Below are 19,777 nucleotides of genomic sequence, written 5' to 3'. Positions count from 1 at the left end.
TGCCTTGACTGTAAAGTGAAAGGGAAAGAGTTCCATTTTCATTGCTCAAAGTGAATGAAGTGCAAACAGACCGTGCAAATGGTGAAAAGTAAAGGAGATTTGAAGGCTGAGAATGTCAAAGCTGCCTAAGGGATCTGGACACCCAAATTCTATTAATTGTAATGGGCCCAATTCAGGAAAGCATTTAAAAATGTGCTTATACCTTAAAACTCGACAGTGATTAGGCAGCTGCTGGGCTAAGACCACTGCCCATCATGCTGACCAGTATTGTCTCCTTGTTTCCTGGTGCTCTCACATCTGTCTATATCCACCTGTTGTTTCTTGCCATATACTGTGACAAAGTTCCTCCTCTATCTTGGTGGGTCCTGTGCTTATTGGCGGATTTTCTTGCCTCAGAGATTCACCATGTGGGTTGGGGAACAGCCCAGAGACCTTCCCCTTTGGAAGAACCCACAGTCCAGGTCAATTGGGAGGTTTGGGGGGGAACCCGGGCCCGCCCTCTACTCCGGGTTCCAGCCCAGGGCCCTGTGGACTGCAGCTGTCTATAGTGCCTCCTGTAACAGCTGCATGACAGCTACAACTCCCTGAGCTACTTCCCCATGGCCTCCTCCAAACACCTTCCTCCTGGTGTCTGATAACACTTGTGCTCCTCAGTCCTCCAGCAGCACACCCTCTCACTCTCAGCTCCTTGCGCCTCTTGCTCCCAGCTCCTCACACTCGCACCACAAACTGAAGTGAGCTCCTTTTAAAACCCAGGTGCCCTGATTAGCCTGCCTTAATTGATTCTAGCAGCTTCTTAATTGGCTCCAGGTGTCCTAATTAGCCTGCCTGCCTTAACTGGTTCTAGCAGGTTCCTGATTACTCTAGTGCAGCCCCTGCTCTGGTCACTCAGGGAACAGAAAACTACTCATCCAGTGACCAGTATATTTGCCCTCTACCAGACTCCTGTACCCCACTGGTCTGGGTCTGTCATACTTACAATACTTAGAGTGTAAATACGCTGGGGGCAGGAACCATCTTTTTGTTTTGTTTGTACAGCACCTTGAGGTCCTGATCCATGACATTGGCTCCTGAGCACTACTGCAAGACAAGTAATAATACTTAAGTCCCTTCCTAGTCAGGAAAGTACTTAAGCATGTGCTTCAGGTGCATGGACTTCAATGGAACTTAGGTACATGCATAAAGCTAAACACATAGTTAAATGCTTTGCCTAACTGGGGCCAATGTGTCCAAGTCTCTTTGGATATGTCTGCATGGCCATAAAGCCACCGTAGGCGTGCGGGGCTCGGGCTGTGGGGCTGTAAAATTGCAATGTAGACATACGGGCTCGGGACCTCCAGCCTGAGCCTGAACATGTACTCTGCAATTGTATAGCCCTGCAGTCAGAGCCCCTTGAGCCCGAGTCAGCTGCCATGGCCAGCTGTGGGAGTTCTACTGTAGCGCAGCCGTACCCTCAGGCTTCCTTGAACATCCCTGCCTGCCCTACACGTTCTTTCAGGTTTAATCGGGGAAAGTTTTGGATCCCTTTCTTTTGGTATCTTGGCAGTGCCCCCTCTTAACAAATATACAGTGCATATCAAATTCTTGTTTCTTGTTATGATATCTTCTTAAAAGGGATATCGATGTCATATTTGTTTTAGATATGCCATGCTGTTTCGTGAACAAAGTTCTCTGAGTTTTCCATTTACCCAGTGCCTGCGCTCTATACAGTGCACAAAGTGGATGTATTTTTTTTGCCACAATTATAACCACATAATCTTGATCGCCTCTAAGCTTACCAACCAAGCTGCAACACTGAGCCTGTTGGGCTAGGCCTGTTTTTATTGGCTCTTACACAATTAAAATGTCTAAGACAGATGGAAAATCCCCCACCAAACTCCAGCACTCTGCCTCATGCAGGGTTAAATTCAGCCTGGGTGTGACACAGCTCTCTTAGCTTTAGACGGGTTAATACTCACTTCCATTTGGTTTGACTTTGGCTCCTAATTCAGAGAAGTTTACACATACATATCTCATCTCTCATGCATACGATTAACTCTGCATGTTAATTTCTTTGAGGCTCACACATGTCCCTTTTCAGAGGTGATGCCAATTAACCTTCTCCCCCTAAAGCATACAAACATTAAATGTGAAAACAACATACACACAATGCCGCCAATCCCAAGTTGTGAACAAATCCCAGCTTGTTCTTTTTAGGAATTTAAAAATGATTTTGCAGGAACCTGTCTAGTTGTTCGTCGTTCTGATTTGAAGTGTAAAGTCTGGAAATCAGTGTAATGTGATTCTGTTTTGTTTCTGAGAGGATGACTGGTTAATGTTACCAAAATACTTAGGTCCCAATCCTGCATTGAGAGCTGCTAGTGCAGATCCCTATGCTCATATAGATTCCCACTGAGAGTCCCCATGGATGCATGCTGTTGGATCTGATGCTGGATTGGCACTTAGGCCCTGATTCAGCAGTCTGTCACTATTCACATTGACTTCACTGGCACTAAGCTCAACGAGCCAGATTTTTAAAGGTATTTAAGTGTCTAAAGATGCAGATAGGTGCCTAGTGAGATTTTCAAAAGTGCCTAAATGTCTGTCTCCCATTGAAAATCCCATTAGGTGTCTATCTGCATCTTTAGTAGTCTAAATATCTTTAAAAACCTGGCCCCGTGTCTCCTCCATTCCCATTCCTATCAATGAGAGTTGAGAAGATTTAGCACGTCCCAGAATTGGGCCCTTTAAAGAGCTTTTTAAAAAGTTCCTCTTCCTACTTTTTCCTGAAGCTGTTTTCAAGAAAGTTGCACAGTCATTATTTTGTTAGCTGTTTCATGTTTGGCCTGGTCTACATTGGGGGGGGGAGGGTCCATCTAAGTTACGCAACTTCAGCTACGTGAATAACGTAGCTGAAGTCGACGTACTTAGACTTACTCACCGCGGTGTCTTCACTGCGGTGAGTCGACTGCTGCCGCTCCCCCATCAACCCTGCCTGCGCTTTTCGCGGCAGTGGAGTACAGGAGTCGACGGGAGAGCACTCGGGGGTCAATTTATCGCATCTAGACTAGATGTGATAAATCGACCCCTGCTGGATCGATCACTGCCCGCCGATCCGGCGGGTAGTATAGACATACCCTTTGTTAAACCCAACGCCCCACCCATTCAATATCCCAGGTCCCCACCGCTGTTAATTGTCCCAAGTTTGTTTGTGTCAGCCTTATAAAGAGGTCGTGATGAAAATATTGCTTGTTGATTCATTTTGCAGACTGTTCTTCCTGAATAATGATACCTCTGGGTACTGTGTTGAATCCTCCAGCCGCACCGTAGTGATAATCGGAGTTTGTAAATGTAATCAACCTTGAGGTCTTGTTACTTCCACAGGTGCAATTAACATTACCATCTGCTAATCCATGATTAACGATGTTTACAAATATGCTACAACATGTTAAAATGTGCCTGTACTCTTTCCCCCCCCACTTTGTGTGTGTGTGTGTTACCATTAGAAGTGGGAGCACGGAAGGAATTTCCCGGTGGAGGGTTCTCAATACTCCGCCATTAATTCACAGGACATTTTGTTTTCATTATTTAAAAGTGCTGTTAAACTCCAAACCAGCTGTAGGAATGACAAGTTCAAATCAAAAGGTCGCTGCAGCTAAATGGGATTTAATTGCATGGGGGTTGGGGCACTAACTGATGAATCTGAATAATAAAACTTTGTTGGAAGCGACATATGGCGTGGTTTAAAGTAAATTTTTATTGATCATCCCACAACTGATGTGTTAATGAAATGGCAGTGTTCGCTTTGAGTTTGATATTGATGTTGAGTTTTAATAATGTCACCCAGGAATATAGTGGCACATGGCTTTTAATGGGAGTTTTTATAAAAAAAGTTGTTTTCACAAACAAAGGAATGTATTACAGCTCAAATATATGTCCTCCAGATCTATGTTACATGTAATTTTTTTGTAATTGGTAGAAGCATAACAAAGCCATCATATTTGCCAGTGAAACTTAAGTTACCATGATATTGAAGTGTGATATTACTCTCTGTAAGACTTGTGTTACTCAAATATTGTATACAATCAGTTTTTGTTTGCTACAGATATAGTTTTGTTATACACCATATATATACATGAAATATTGCACCAATATCAACATTAAGGAACATTCATTTTTGGCACACAAGGTCAAAACATTATTTGGTTACATGGGAAGATTATTGAACCTCACTATCCTTCAGTTTCACTATTGGTAAAATAAGGATATTATAAGGCTAAAATTCAAGAAGTTTGGATTTTTCAAGAGATTTAGGGGAATCAGGTACCTAGCTCTAATTGAATTTTCAGTGCAATTTGGGCATCTAATTCTCCTAAGTTATTTAAAAAATCCCAGCCTAATATTTGTAAATTGCTTTGAGATCCTCAGATGGAAGTTACTATGGAAATACATATTGTTGTTATGCCCTCGATGACTAGGCTTACCAGGGTCTATTAAGAAAACCAGTAATATAGAATCATAGAAATATAGGGCTGGAAGAGACCTTGAGAGGTCATTAAGTCTAGCCCCCAGCACTGAGGAAGGACCAAATAAACCTAGACCATCCCTGGCAGGTGTCTGTCCAACCTGTTCTTAAAAACCTCCACTGATGTGAATTCTACAGCCTCCCTTGGAAGGTCTGTTGTGCTTAAGTTTTCGGGAACATGGTATGTAGCACACGTACTGTAGCTGAACATTGTTTGCATTGATTTGCATCACCTCGTGTGTTGTTTTGTTTTAAAGTTGTTCCTGGTTAATGGGTTTGGTAATTACGTGTGACCAGCCATACTAAACGGTTGTTTGGTGACTCAAACTGGGGACATTCATTCTTCACGTGTCTGAAATCAGATCTGGTACCATTCTTCTGCATAGAACAGATTACATCCTCAGACCAGTTTGAGCTCTATGGATGTCAGTGCAAGAACATCATTGGCTATTGTCCTATTCAGATTGGGTCTGATCCTGTGTTCACCTAAGTGAATGGGACTTAAATGGGCAAAAAATTATCGTTGACTTAAATGGATGCACGATCAGACCCATAGTCTTTTTTTGGGTTTAGTAAAAATATAAGTGGAAGGTGTTTACAGTTCTCCCACTCAAATCAAACTGGCCCCAAGGGTTGACGTAGTGTCTAGATTGTCCCCATATTGATGAGGATGAAGTGGAAGCACAATGATATTAAATGACGTCCAAATCCAATCTGATCTCAATCTGGAAGTTCATGAGAAAAATGCTACCATGCCTGTTCAGATCATGCTGATCCCAGGAATCAATCCACGTTCCTCAAAGAAATTCACAGTTAATCATAAATTACTATGAGATGAATTTTCCTTTGAGACTGGCTTGGTTCCAGAAAGTCCGTACAGTTCACACCCATGTAAAACTAGGTATAAATGAGAGGCAAATCATGTCCCAAGAGCCTGTGAAATGGTGTATTTTGAACTTGTCTAGTTTTTGTTCCTGGGGCTGTTTTAGTAGTGAATAAATCCCAGAACCAGAGTAAAAATGGGAGAGGGGAAGGATGATACAGTGGGGTGGGTGCTAGCCGGGCCTTAGGAGATCTGGGTTCAATCTACTACTCTGTCATAGACTTCTGGTGTGACTGAGGGCAAGTCATTCATTCTTTCTGTGCCTCAATTCTCCATCTGTGAAATGGAGATAATAGCACTGCCCTACCTCTCAGGGGTCTGGCAAGGATAAAGAGTATAAGATGCTCAGAAACTACGGTAATGGGAGCCCTATAAGTACCTCATCATGACAAATGTCCCAAAGAAAGTGCATGTCTGTTTGTCCCTCCATCTATACCCCGGTGCCCTTCGTGAAAAGTAATACCTGCCAAAGTATGGAGAGATGCAACACTTGTGCCCTTTGAGCTCAATAAAAATAGCTGTTGATAGATTCTGAAATCTTTAGCGCTGGAATTATTCTGTTAACAACCTGTATATGTTTAGAGTAAGTGCAGCGTACGGCACTTATTGAAACCAGCAGTCCTGGGCATAATATGCTGGGGTTCCAATATAATTACCCTTCTCTTGTCTTTTTTCTGACTTGGGCTTTTCCCCCCCAGGTGTAAAATGGAGTGTGCATTACTGGTCTATGTCTATTAAGCAATCACTCCTTGTTTGCCTAGCATGTGACTTAAAATATGGGGAAAGGTAATTGAGTTGCATGTAATGCTTGCTTATAATCAATAGTTTATATATTGTAAAGTGTAACAATGCAGTATGAATTTGATGCAAAGTTAATGCTGCCAATTTTTTTCTGTTGGCCTGTTTTAGAAGCTGCAAAATCAGCAGAGTTTTTCATGTGCTCAATAAGTGATGGATCAGCTGTTTTCTTTGAACATCTAAAAATTTGATCCCTTACGTCATGTAGATACTAAGATCCTGGAGCTGCTGTTCCTTTGAGTGCCAATTTCACAGAGCAAAAGTTCTACTAGCCCCAGTTCAGCACAGATGTATACGTCTTAAACATTTTTTAAAAATGTCTCGGGCTAAAGGTTTTTGTTCTTAATCCAAATGTCTTGAACTATTGGAAAAATAACGTTCAGGCCAAGGATTATTTATACTGTGGCTGCTTTGGGCGCTGATTGCACAAATTTATCAACTCACTACAAAAGTTGTATTGCTGTGATGTGTGCAGATGAATAATACTACTTGGCACTAATATTTATTTATTTAGATTTATGCAGACTTAAAAAGGGGCTAATACTGCAGGGGCACTGAGGGTCTTGTATAGACTACAGAAACAAGTAAAACCTGTAAAACACCAAACTCCTTTCCTCACAAAATCTGATTTCCTTAAAAAAAAAAACAACCCTTTCTGCAGCACCAAGCGCAAGTAGATGCATCTTGTAGTGTGTGCCCTGAAGGTCAGGAGACTGGGCTATTTAGGACTGAGGGTAGCTTGTTGCAAAGAAAGGGCCACTCGCAGAGAACGCTCTACAATTAGTCCATGCTCCTTTAAATTGAGATACATTAATAGCTACCTAGGGTGTATGTATAATATATGTAAATGTGTGTGCGTGCATATGTATACTGTGTATCATTGCTTTTTATCCCTAGATCTCAAAGTTGTTCACAAAGGAGGCTGAGTATGATCATTACCATTTCACAGATGGAGCAAGTGAGGCACATAGGGGTGACACAATCTCCCTGAGGGCATGAGTGAGTCAGTGTCAGAGCTGTGAATAAAATCCAGGTCTCCTGACTCACCTTCCCATGTCCTTTTCACTGCACCATACCACCCCTTCAAAACTGCCCGGTAGGACAGTGCATCCCGGCAAAAACGTTATATCCTGAGAGTTGATATCAAAACACGCATTACTGTCAGCAGGATTCAGGTGCCCGTGAGTAAGGTTTCCCTGCTGCCCCAGGAAGGCAACCACATGTCTCCACATCCAGCTGTTAAGCTTTACCTTTACACAGTCAAGAACTGATGTTCAAATCCATCTGACTCCTCCACCCGTCACTTTTCTGAATCATTCCCAGAGAGATTTTCAACTCTTAAACAGATGTCTTGCAATTTATTGTCCTCCATATCGCAGAGCAGGCATGATGAATGATCCTCACCCCAGTGTTGTTCCTGCAGCCTCATTGTTTAAGTGGTCATCTTGACTGGTCTGCTGCCTAAGGTGGCGTTGTCCAATGGTTATAAGGGTCTGGGAATGCTGGGTTCTATTCCTAGTTTTGCCACTGCCTTCCTGTGGCCTAGGCCATGTGACCCTTCTCTGTCCTGGTTTTACCATCTAGATGATAACATTTATTTACCTCACTGGCAGGAGTGGTGTGTGTGTGTGTGTGTGTGTGTGTTGTGAGGCTTAATTAATGTTTGTAAAGGGCTTTGAGATCCTCAGATGGAAGATGCTATATATGTGCAAAGTATTATAACGAGTGAAATATTTGATCAGTTATTGGAGCAATCTTTAGTTGCCCCTCTCTGCAGGAGCAAATAGGTGGTAAAATTGTGCTTTGGCTTTATTGAAAACCAGTTTTTCCCCGCAGAAACCAAACCTGGAGTTCAAACCTTTAGGATGTCCAGATTCTAAGATGGCCTGCAAATGTCCATTTTACATACCCAAGTGTTGATTTGGGCATCCCCCACAGTGGCTTTGGGTCACATTTGCAAACTAGGCCCACAGTTTCTCATTCAGAGGGGGCACTCGTTCCCTCCAGACCAGTTACCACCACTATTTCAGCTCCTGGTGAATACCTGTATTCTCATGCTGCTAGTTTGGTACATTTCATGTTTTACCTCTTTGTACGTTTCATGATGAGTCATTTGAGGTTGGCTCAGTGTTGGAGAGCATCAAAAGAGGTAGGAGCGGAAAAGTGGAGTGTGGATGCTGCATGGAATATAGGACATAGAGTAGAGGACTTCCCCATTTTAGGTGTGGAAGAAGGATACAAAGCAAAAATGGAAGGAAGTGGAATTGGCAGAGCACAGGGCCAGAGGGGGCAATGAGAGCTGAGATGTAGGCAGGGGAAGAGATATCTAGAGCAATGAAGGTGAGGTCTAGGAGCTGGAGGTTATGAATAGTTTGATCAGCATATACAAGATGGCAAAGTGAACCAAATGGTGTCATTGTGCACGTTGGGAAGAATGCCTTGCATTTCTGCAGTGCTTTCAAGCAAACCTACCTTCCTTAGTAACGGCAAGGAAAATTGCTGGTGCCCCTTTCCTTGGCTTTCCATGTGGGATTATTATTGAGACACAAACACCACCAAATTGTGCATTGATTCCGAAGAACTGAGTAGTTTTGCAATCTCACACAAAGATTCTCTAAAAGCCCAATGAATAACATTGGCGTATATAGACTAAGACCCCCCCCCAAAAAAAAACCATCACCTGCATTTTTCCAAATGGATCATAGGTGAATTGGCAGCATTATAATATTTAAAAGTGACTGGGGATGCAAGTATGATGTGCTAGGTTTTGTATTACCCAGCAGAATAAATTAGGCAGCAGTGTCTGTCAACACGTTCACAGCTTTACCTAGCCTCATTAGCACCTCTCAGCAAAGCGGCGCTTGTTCAAACTATATCACAAATATTTTACTTTAGATTTCATCTGTGCCTAATATACATTTTGATATAAACAAAGGTACTAAATGGCCTTTCAGATCCTTTCCTAATGCCTTTTTTAATAGACGGTCCTGAATTAAAAACATATATGTGTGACTTTAAGAATTTTCTAAGTGACACTGAAAACCTATTGTAAAGTAGGATTTCTTCTTGCAAAATTATTTTAATGAGGTTCTGGTTTATTTTCTGGGTATATTTTACGTATTTAATCCTCCAGAGGGGTTTTCAGAGGCAGCATCTCATTTTCAATGCCAGGGAAAACTACCTTTCTGAAATGCATGGAGGGGAAAAAAACAAACAACCCACCACCAGAGGAGAATGTATGAGATAAGAATAGACTTGAAAAGCTTTGAGGTGGTTTATGGCTTCTCTTGAAAGAATAACAGTTCGTGTGTTTTTGTTATGGTGCAGTTTAATGATGCTTGCAGAAAAAAGATAAGGTAGAAATGGAAATATAAAATTAAACCAGGAACTGTAATGTGCTTATTTTAGTTACTAGTATTACCTGGGGAAAATGTACTCAGAGTTCTTTATCTAGTCTAAATATTTGCTTTTGTAAAAGGAAGGGCCGTTAGCACCTTGCAAGATCAGGCCCTATGTTAAAACAGTCCCATGTATTCCAACACCTTGCAGGGGGGCATAACTGGAAGTTAATTTTTTTCTCCCCCACTTCTCTCTGCTTTATACCAAGTACTGCAGTAATTCTGACTGGATCCCATTCCAAATTCCCAGTTTGATTCCTTCTGGTGTCTCCTTGCACCCCCTTAACAGATTCATCAATGGCTTAATCACCGGTAATTACAAGTTGTACTTTTACTTTCTCTTAAAGTTCATACAGTGTTTTGATCTTTGATTGTTATATGTAGAGGGGGGAGCCGGCTCATGCTCAGCCTGCATGCTATTTTGTTTAGATTAGATGCTGTTTTTGCATCTTGCCTTTTGTTTTTAGGGACCTGAGATACTCTAAGTGGCTTTGTCTCTGAATTCTTTTGGAGACAGCTCCTTTGGCTCTCCTTGGGTCTTACTGCCAGTTCTAATAATAGATGTTTAAATTGTCTAATCCAAGGCTTCGATTGCAATTGCCCAGGGTCCAATAGCAGAGTTTCTAGGACGTGCTGTTGTCTGGGTTGTCATGCACACCAATCTCACACACCCCTCCAATGACCCACATGTCTGCGGAGAGCAAAGGTCTGGAAAGCAGGAGATTTTCTGACACAGAGACAGAAAGGGGGCTTGTTGCCCATTTTAAAAAATCTTTCCCACCTGTACTTTGTGGCTTTTTTCTTGCTCTTTCCCTTTTCTTTGTTTCTTTTGGGGGCATCTCTCCTCTCGACTCCCCACTCTCCATTTGTTCCTGCTTTATTTTGTGCCTTTCCCTCTGCCTCCTGTATTATTATCGTGAATTTTGGAGGGGGCAGGATTCCTTGTAATCTCTCTCCTTGCTTTTGTAAACCCTTTGCAGGAAGAGCAGCTCAGTGGAAGGGCTGGAAAGGGCTAGTTCTCATATCCTAAGATCACAAGTTGTATGGGGCTTGTCTTGTCTTTTAACTATGTGTATATACAGTACCTAGCATAAGGAGGGGCTTGATTCCTGATTAGGGCTTCTAGACGCTACCACAATCCAAATAGTAAACAATAATAATCCACATCACCAGCTGACTAGCCATCGAAGGGGAAATTCCCAAAGGCACCAGTGTGAATGAGACTTCCAGCTCCCATTGAAAATCTCCCTCCTAGTCAATTTTCCCTCTTACATACTTATGTGCCTGGAGTGCTCATGCAACTACTGCCCATGATGTGCATATTTCTGTGGATATGCAGAGACCATCAGTCTTCAAGGCTGTCAGTCTGGCCCCGTTCACCCCCACAAAACTCATCTACGAGACGTATTTCAAAATGTATTTGTCTGCTCTATATTCGCCTCTGCTGAGGTTCTTATTCCCCAGCCATTCACGGTGGTGTCTGAACATCTTTAAGATTTGCTTGACTTTAACATTTGATTCCAACTATGATGCTTTAGGCTATCATTATAATTAAGGATTTGTCAGCATTGCTCTCGGGGATTTATAACTCAGCAATTTCACATTACTAGGCCGACAGCCTGGCATCCCAGCATTGTCACGTCCCATCCCTCCACAAATGCCTGTTTCTGTGTAGATAATGTTCTCCCACCTGTGAGCCTGTAGAATGCTGCTACCCTCCTTAACTATGGTGTGTTGCTGCCATAAAGATCATGTCTGATTCTGATAGATCAGCAGGCACATTCCACCCCCTGTGGCTGGAATCTGCTATTGCTAGTGATGGTGGTCAGCTAATCGGAAGATGGAGAAAAACAAATTGAACAGCGCAAACAAATGTCAAATTCAGAAATTTCCCTCTCGCTTCCACTTAGCATCTAATAAGGGTAGGTTTTTTGAGCCAGTCCGCCGTTTGGGAGCACATTACCGTGGTTCAGTAATATAGACAGCAACTGGTGTTATTTTCTTGAATGAGAGAAATGTGGCTGATTTTGCCATGGTTCTGAGCCCCCTGCAGCCCCAGCTGATTTCAGTGGGACCTTGGGGCTGATCTGTGCCTCTAAAAATTAGTCCGTATATCTTTCAGTCCCCACTCAGTTTGTGCAAATGAAGAGACCAAGTTAACTGGATAACAAGATAATATAAATATTATCTTGACTTGTAGCAATTCCTTCAGCCTCAGCATTTTTAAAAGTTGATCTGATAAAACAAGCAAAATAATGTCATTACTTGTGATAACATTAAAGGACCATAAAAGCCACACCCTTGTCTCCTGGCATTTGTATTATTATTTGTTATTTGTTTTACTGTAGTGCCTAGGAGCCCTAATTATGGAAGAGGACCCTGTGGTGCTAGGTGCTGTACAAACATAGGACAAAAAATGGCCTCTGCCCCAGAGAGGTTGCGATCTAATTATAAGACAAGAGCCAACAGATAGGGACAGGCAGACAGACCAATTGGGGGAGTACAAAAAGGAGACAGTGTGTGTCGCTGAGTGCAGTCCTGGTCGATCCACTGCAGCTGGGGGTTAGATGATGCTCTTGATTTTTCATATTGTAACCTAAAACATTAGGCAATGACTTGATCAGGGCTAGATTCAGGCTAGAAGACATTGCCCATGGTAAGAGCATTGTGCAGGCACATCCCTTGGCGGTAGTGCCAACAGGCTTGTGCTTGAAGAAGGCACAACGGCTGTAAGAGTGCAGGTTGCCATCTGCTACACCCTTTCATAGGCTGCAATATATGATCCTTCCTTTCTGTGCTGGCCCAGCGCTGCTTGTTCCTATGTGAGCCTCAACCCCTGCACCTCCTCTGCAGTTTCTAGCACCTGGTCCTTACATACTAAGAGCAAGATTGTTCCTGGGCCCCTGCTCAGAAGTGCCATCTCCATCACCATCCCCCTGGTGCACCTGTGACCTAGTTACAATCCACATGCCACTGTGGGGGGAGCAGCAGCACTTCAGAATCATTTGCCAGCCAGGGGTTGTATTTATGGAAATGAAATTGGTTACTGAATGCTATTGTGAGGGAAGACGGAACATGGGCTACTCAAGGAATTTCTTTGCTGTCTAATGACTGTTTAGTGCAGACCATATTTAGAAGAGAAACACTCCTGAGTGAGACCCTTTGACGTCAGTTTGGAAATCTTTACAGCTGTAGAGAAATGACCCTTTAAAGAACCAGAGGACTGGCTAGACTAGACTGTCAGATGTCCCTCTTTTATAGGTTTCAGCCTAGACTGCATTGCATACATCCCTTTCACCAGATGTCTTTTATAGCATCATTGTGATATTTCTATGGAAGGAAGTGTACTCTGGAGGAATGGGCACAAGGAAGGTCTGACTGCTGAGCCTGGCGCTGCCACTGATTCACAGTGTGACCTTGGGTGAGTCACTTACCCTTTCTGTCTCTTTCCCTGTCTGTAAAATGGGCATAATGATGCTTACCCACCTACCTCATGGTGGTGATGTCAGGATTATTAATTACTCAGTGCTTTAATATGCAAAGTTGGTGTAAATACTAAATATTAGTATAATGTTAGAACTGACATTTAATGGATTTCATTCCGTTTCTATCCTTTCTGGAAAAAGCCCTCCAAAAGTTGCTTGCATGTTTTAAAAATCAGTAAATGCTTATGTTCCTACAGTGGTTCCCAGTGACAATAAGTAGTATCCATGCAGTATGGTTGTTGCTATTTATTATTCATTTCTTGTATTGTGGTAGTGTCCAGAGGCCCCAGTCAGGGATCAAACCTCATTGTGCTGGGCATGTGTGAGTCCCTGCCCCAAATAGCTTGCAGTCTAAGGGTGATGCCTAGTGTCTTAGGTCACATGTACAGTGCCCTGCAGTTCAGACGATGGGGGTGTGAATAGCAGTGTGCACCAAAGTGCTGCACTGCAACTCCCCCTTGTGGACACGGACTAAGAGGTTCCTAGTTCACGTTACTCTAATCCGGTTTGAAGAGGATTAGGTTAACACGAACTAACTGCCCACAGCACCCACATGGGGGAGTTACAGTGGAGCGCTTTGGTGCGCACTGCTATTCACATCCCTGTAGTCGGAACTGTGGGTCAATATAGACGTAGCCTTAGAGTTCAAATCTGGATTCCCTTTTACGTTTCTCCTTGCCTATTACCCATTCTGGGCTTTTTCTTTTCTTACAACCTGAGGCCATTCGGGGCTTTTTTCCAAACTGAACGTAAGTGCTTGGCGCTACCCTTCATATAGTTGTCCCTGTTAACAAAAAGAAATAAGAATATTCTTGACACACAGGCCTGTTTTTCATTGTATTTGTAGGTTGAAAAGCCACCTGCCTCCAAGCAAATCCATGTTGCGCTGTTCCCACTCCCTGACTGCGTTTTACAAATCCTATTGCTGTAGAGTTCTGTTGTGTAATTTTAATGCCCTGAAGAGCGTTCATATCTTCCGTATTTTGTAATAATTAGGTTACTTTGCAATAATGCAGAGCCTTTCAGCCAATGATCTCTGTGCACTTTCCACATTCTAATGAAGACAACACACCTCTGAGATGTTATCAGCATCCACATCACACATGACTGAAGTGGGGCCCGTGGGTTCCTAAAGGCCACAAAGGGCAAAGATGCCATCATGCTGTCCACACCTGGGCAAAAGTCAGTAACAGAGTGGGGAGCTGAACCTGAGAGACTTTATGCTCTATTCCCGGCTATTCTAATGACTAAACAACATTCTTTCTCCTATTCTCCATCACTCTGTTAAGGTTTTATTTTTCCTTCTTCATGGGCTATTTCTTAATTAACAGTTTGACTCTCCAAGAAAATTCGTGGCCAACATCCAACTCCAAAATAGGTCCCGATTCAATGACCCTTACTCCTGTGAGTAATTCCTCCAACTCTGTTTGAAAATCATTGGGAATAGTCATACGAGTAAGGCCTGTAGGAGCATACTCTTGTAGATATAGCGATGCTTTGCTAGGTTTAGTTAAGTTCTCAACCTAAAAGTACAACAGGCAAAATTACATTTGAGTTCTGACATACATAGAATCATAGGACTGGAAGGGACCTCGAGAGGTCATCTAGTCCAGTCCCCTGCACCCAGAGCTCCTTGCTGTCTCATTCCGGCCCCTCTCTAGTTGGTGAGCCTAGTCTAAAGGTCACAAGAGTTAATTTGTAGATGAATTAAGTATGACATGGCCTTGAGCTTTACTGGGTAGTTAATTTTTCAGTTTCTTTCATGGATCCGAAATAGAGAGCAGTTTGTTTATAATGAAAGTACTTGAGGATTTATATTTTAATTCAAATAGCTGAAAAGAAGCAGTTTCTGTGTAGGTTTCTTCACTATCAGAATCTAAAAAAGATTATTATGTAAATTTTTTCTATCCTAAATTCATTATAATATTCAATTTCAGGAAATGCTCTTGACCATCTGCTTCTGCTCTAAGAAATGAGTCTTGGAGATTGTTTACTACCAGAAATATTGTAGGTATTTAGGCTATATCACAGTGGAATGTAGGGGCAATGTATTTATTTCCGAATCCTGATGATATAAATCAGTAATACTAAAGCCACAAGCCTAATAAGTTATAAAAGCATGTACCCTCTACTGGCAAAGGTACATGTATCATGATACAGCTCACTATTGTTCAAACATCCCAGTTGATACCACAGCTTAAAAAAAATACAAATTCCATAGTATGTTGCCAGCGGTGAATTAGAGTGGAGTAAGCACTTGAATACTATGGTGATGGATGCATAGCTAGGTAGATAAGATGCATTTATTTTCTCTCAGAGGCACTTACAATGCTCTTTAGCTACTATGGGCCATATTCTGAAATCTTTACTCACAATGGATAGCTGTGAGTTTGTCTGTTTACTCTTGTGACCCACTGGTCAATGTGTGTTGTGCGTCCTGCTTTGTGTCTGGTCCACAGAGGATGTCAGTCTGGTACAGTCCACAAGTTACAGAGCCTGTCTCTTTTTGCACAAGCTGTAGAGACTCATGCTTTTAATTCTGGTCCCTGGTTGAGTTCTTGGTGTGCCAGTAAAGAGATGGTCACTGCACTCTCACAGTGAAAGACAGGGGGCATAAGCCACCTTGGCTTCTAGCATAGGCCACCTGCATTTCCAGGCTCTGTGTGGGTGGGAAAGCAGCTGTTTCTGAATCATGGCTTTGGTCCCCCAAAAAGAGCAATCTCTTATTTAATTATAGAAAGTACGCTCTCCAATAATTGCTTTAAAGTGAATGCAGATTCCTGCTGCTTTGCCCCTAAATTCATCACCTCTGTCCTTGGTTAGGCTCTATTTAAAAGGTCTCTGATGTCTTGAAAAGAATAGCTTTAGTTTACAGTAACATTAAAATAAACAGAGCCTTTCATAAAATGCATATTGAGCTACAGATTTAGCTTTATTAGTCTTCTAATAAAAAAAAAGTCCTAGCTCCATGAGTCAATCATTTATGAAAACTGCAGTTTATGGAAAGACCCTAGTTTAAAAAAATAGTATTCTGTTAGAAATTCATATTCATTATATGAAATCTAATTTGAGAAGGACATTTTCATTATGGTCCTAGTACAGGACCATGATTCGTCTAGGTCCTCTCCTGCTAAACCATTTAAAACAAAGTCAAGCCCCTTTAGTGGGAGAGATGTACAGTTGACCACTCAGCTGATATTTTCAAGGCGTGCTCAGGGAGAGATTCTCAGAGGGCCAGCACAACGGCTATTTTGAAGACTTGAATGGTACATAGGACTTGTGCAGGTCCTCTAGGCAAGGGCGAATTTCACTCTTGTGTCAGTCTTTCACTAGCCTGTAAACCACAGCATCCATCTTAGGGCTAGATCCAAAGCCACTGAAGTCACAGAAGTCAGGAGATCGGGGTGCTGTTCCCAGCTCTGCTGCGTGGCCTGAGGGAAGTCAGTTAACTTCTGTCCCTCAGTTTCCCCATCTGTAAAAATGGGGTAGTAATACTTACTGATCTCCTAGAGGTGTGGTGAGGCTTAATGCATAGTCTTAGCAAAAATGCTTTGAGATCCTCAGCTGAGGAGAGCTATAAAATGTATCATTTACCAATTATTGTAATCTCTAAACTTGCCAAGACAAGTCAAATCCTGATTTGCAGAGCGCTTTCCATCCAGATGATTTCTTAGAGTAAAGCTACCCCAAACCGCCAGACAAAGAGGAAATGCAAGGTGAAGACCTCTTTATCAGGAACCGTGCAGGACCAAGAGCCCATAGTTACCACTGTGCCACTATGAAGTTTAATCTATTTTTTCCAGTGTATTTTATTACCAGTAGCTTGTCAGTCGTTAGCTGTGTCAGATGCAATGGCTGAAACACAATGAATGGTGATACAGATGTGTTAAGGAAGCCCTTGCTTCTCAAGGCAAACCTCAAATCCCTTGTTTGGCATTTCTTTTTGCCAACAACGTCATTAGCATTGGAAAGTTTATTACAAGGCTTTATGCTGCTCCTGCCCTCTGATTTTTAAAAAACGGGTCCCTATTAAATATGATTTTTCTTTTCTTAGCTTCAGCCAACGAGTGTGGCGCTGTACACGCTGGCCCATCTCCCAGCACAAACCGAAATGAAATTCCCAACAGGGTCATCAATAGTGGCTGCTGCCTATTGATTAGGATGGGAGCCTGAGCAGTGATGCTTGGAGCAAGAATGTGCTCTCTCTTCATGGTGATTGGGTCGAGTATTGACAGGTTGAATTGGCTATCAGGGTCCTATTATGGGAACAAACGTCTGCTGGCTGTACATGGGAGGGGGGGTTGAAGGCAGAGTGGTGTCTCTAAGGATTAGACTCTGTAAAATGACCCGACCCAACCCCAAACATATTAACTTCTTTTCACTGCAGCAGAGGGAACAAAATATTTCAGTTTATAACTTGAGGTCACTTTGGACTTCAAGAGTAATGGTCTATAATATGTGACTCGCTGCACCTGAAAGTGGCAATATTTAGGAGGGCTAGTAATATTAACGTGTGTGCAGGATGGGGGACTGTTCCTAAGAGCTAGTACTCTTAATAGGAGCACACAGCATGGGGCTAGTAGGATAGACAGGGGGAAATTTAGTAACCTTTAGTATTAAGAAGTATGCAATATGTGACGTATTAATAGATTAGTAGCATTAATGTGGGAGATTATGTAGCATGGAGAATATTCAGTACAGTTAATTTGCATTAATATGAGAGTATGTAGAGTATTTAATAAGATTAACTATTAATACGGGAGTGTGGGGAGTATTCAGAAGGGCTAGTAGTATTGGCATGAAAGTGTGCATGACAGTGTACCTATTTATAAGAGCTGGTAATATTAAAAAGTCTGCAGTATAGGTCTCCAGTATCGGTGTCAGAGTATACAGTATTCAGAGGAGGCAGTAGTTTTGGTCAGTGGACAATACTGAAAGCATTAGGTAGGGTTACTTAGGGCACGATGCAGTATGAGGCGTGGTCGGTAACATTAGCTTTATTAAAATGAGTGAATGGGGCATGGGGAATATTCAGAAAGGCTAGCGGTATTTAATAGAAGAGGCTGTAATTTGGGGAATGAATCATAGAATATCAGGGTTGGAAGGGACCTCAGGAGGTCATCTAGTCCAACCCCCTGCTCAAAGCAGGACCAATTCCCAACTAAATCATCCCAGCCAGGTTTTTGTCAAGCCTGACCTTAAAAACCTCTAAGGAAGGAGATTCCACCACCTCCCTAGGTAACCCATTCCAGTGCTTCACCACCCTCCTAGTAGTTCAGTAGGCCTAATATAAATGTCTGAGCATAAACTATAACAAATAATTATTTTGTTCCTGTTGTTTTGCATTCATGTACAAACCAGTGAAAACACCATTTTCTTATCAGGAACCCTTTCTAGGATTCGGTATTCAAATACTCATGAACGCTAATCGTCTTACTTTCCCTCCATTAGGGAAATTTTAACTCTTGTCCTCAGTTGCTGAGTAGATATTTAAGCTGGTAATAATGTGAGACAGAGGGGAATTAGCTGGCTCTGTCTGCCCATTCTGTTTACGAAGACCTCCAAAGATCATAGCTGTAGAATTAAAGGGGTATAAATTTGCATTCAAATTATTTTTCTGCTGTGGAGGGGTTCATTTTTAACATGATGTGAGGAATATTATGTACATTTCCCCCCCTTGTCATCTCTTTTATCTTTAGCTGCTTCCCTCCAAGCTTTTGGCACAGGTATAATTAGGTGTGTATTACGTACTATTCTCCCACAGTGCAGTCTCAAGGTTAGTTATTCTGTAGTGACCAGTGTGTTGTGTTGTTGTGGTGCAAGATTACCTGTAAATTCTCCTTCCATAATTTATTTCCTCAGTCAAGGAACCTGTTTAAAAACTAGCATCTATACGTAGCCTGCCAGTTTCTAGGAAACTTCTGCCATGAGGCCAGATTCTATAATACTGGAATAACTGCACTAAAGTCAGTCATAAATAAGATCAAAATCTGGCCCTTGGTTTCTAACTTAGAGGGAATGGTAAGGATCTTACCGCTGCTTGATATGAACAAAAGTCACTGACTGTCCCCCGGGACCCATTTCTCTTGAAGCTGTTGGGCTGGGTATAACAAGAGAGGAGGGGAACTACCACCACTCCTCAGGATGGGGATTGCAGCTCTGTATTGCTGGGATTGCATGGAAATGAGTCCCCCCGTTTCCCTTAGCAGCTCTTACCTGCTGGGGCAGGAGGTGGAAGATGAGAGACAAGGGGTAGGACTTGAACCTTGCAGGGTGGGTTGCCATGCCTGTGCAGGGTAGGGTGGAGGTTACCTTCAGCCTAGCTGGATTCCGGGCTACCCAGAGATATCAAGACTCCTTAGCCAGGGAGATGACTTCAAGCCACATAGTCCTTTAAAGTCTCTCCCTCCTGCTGATTGTCAATCAGCTGTGAAAGATTCCATTCTCTGCTGATTGAAGGGAGTTCCTGTGTCTCTCCCAACCTACCTCCTCCTTAATATACAGTGGTGGGGCTTGGTGGAGAGAAATTCTGCTCCTGGGCAGTGAGAAAAGTTAACAAATTTGGGTGCTTCTCCCACCAGGTATATAGTAGCTTCTATAATCATGACTCACAGAAACTCCTTAGCCCCACAGCCATGGAAATGATTCTGGCAAGACGTACGTCCCCTTAAGTGCCCAGAACATATGCATGGAAATAGGATCTTTTTCG

Source organism: Terrapene carolina, unplaced genomic scaffold, assembly GCF_002925995.2.
Source record: "Terrapene carolina triunguis isolate 2854851 unplaced genomic scaffold, T_m_triunguis-2.0 Scaffold231, whole genome shotgun sequence".
NCBI lineage: Eukaryota > Metazoa > Chordata > Testudines > Emydidae > Terrapene > Terrapene triunguis.
Note: the sequence above shows the minus strand (reverse complement) of the source record.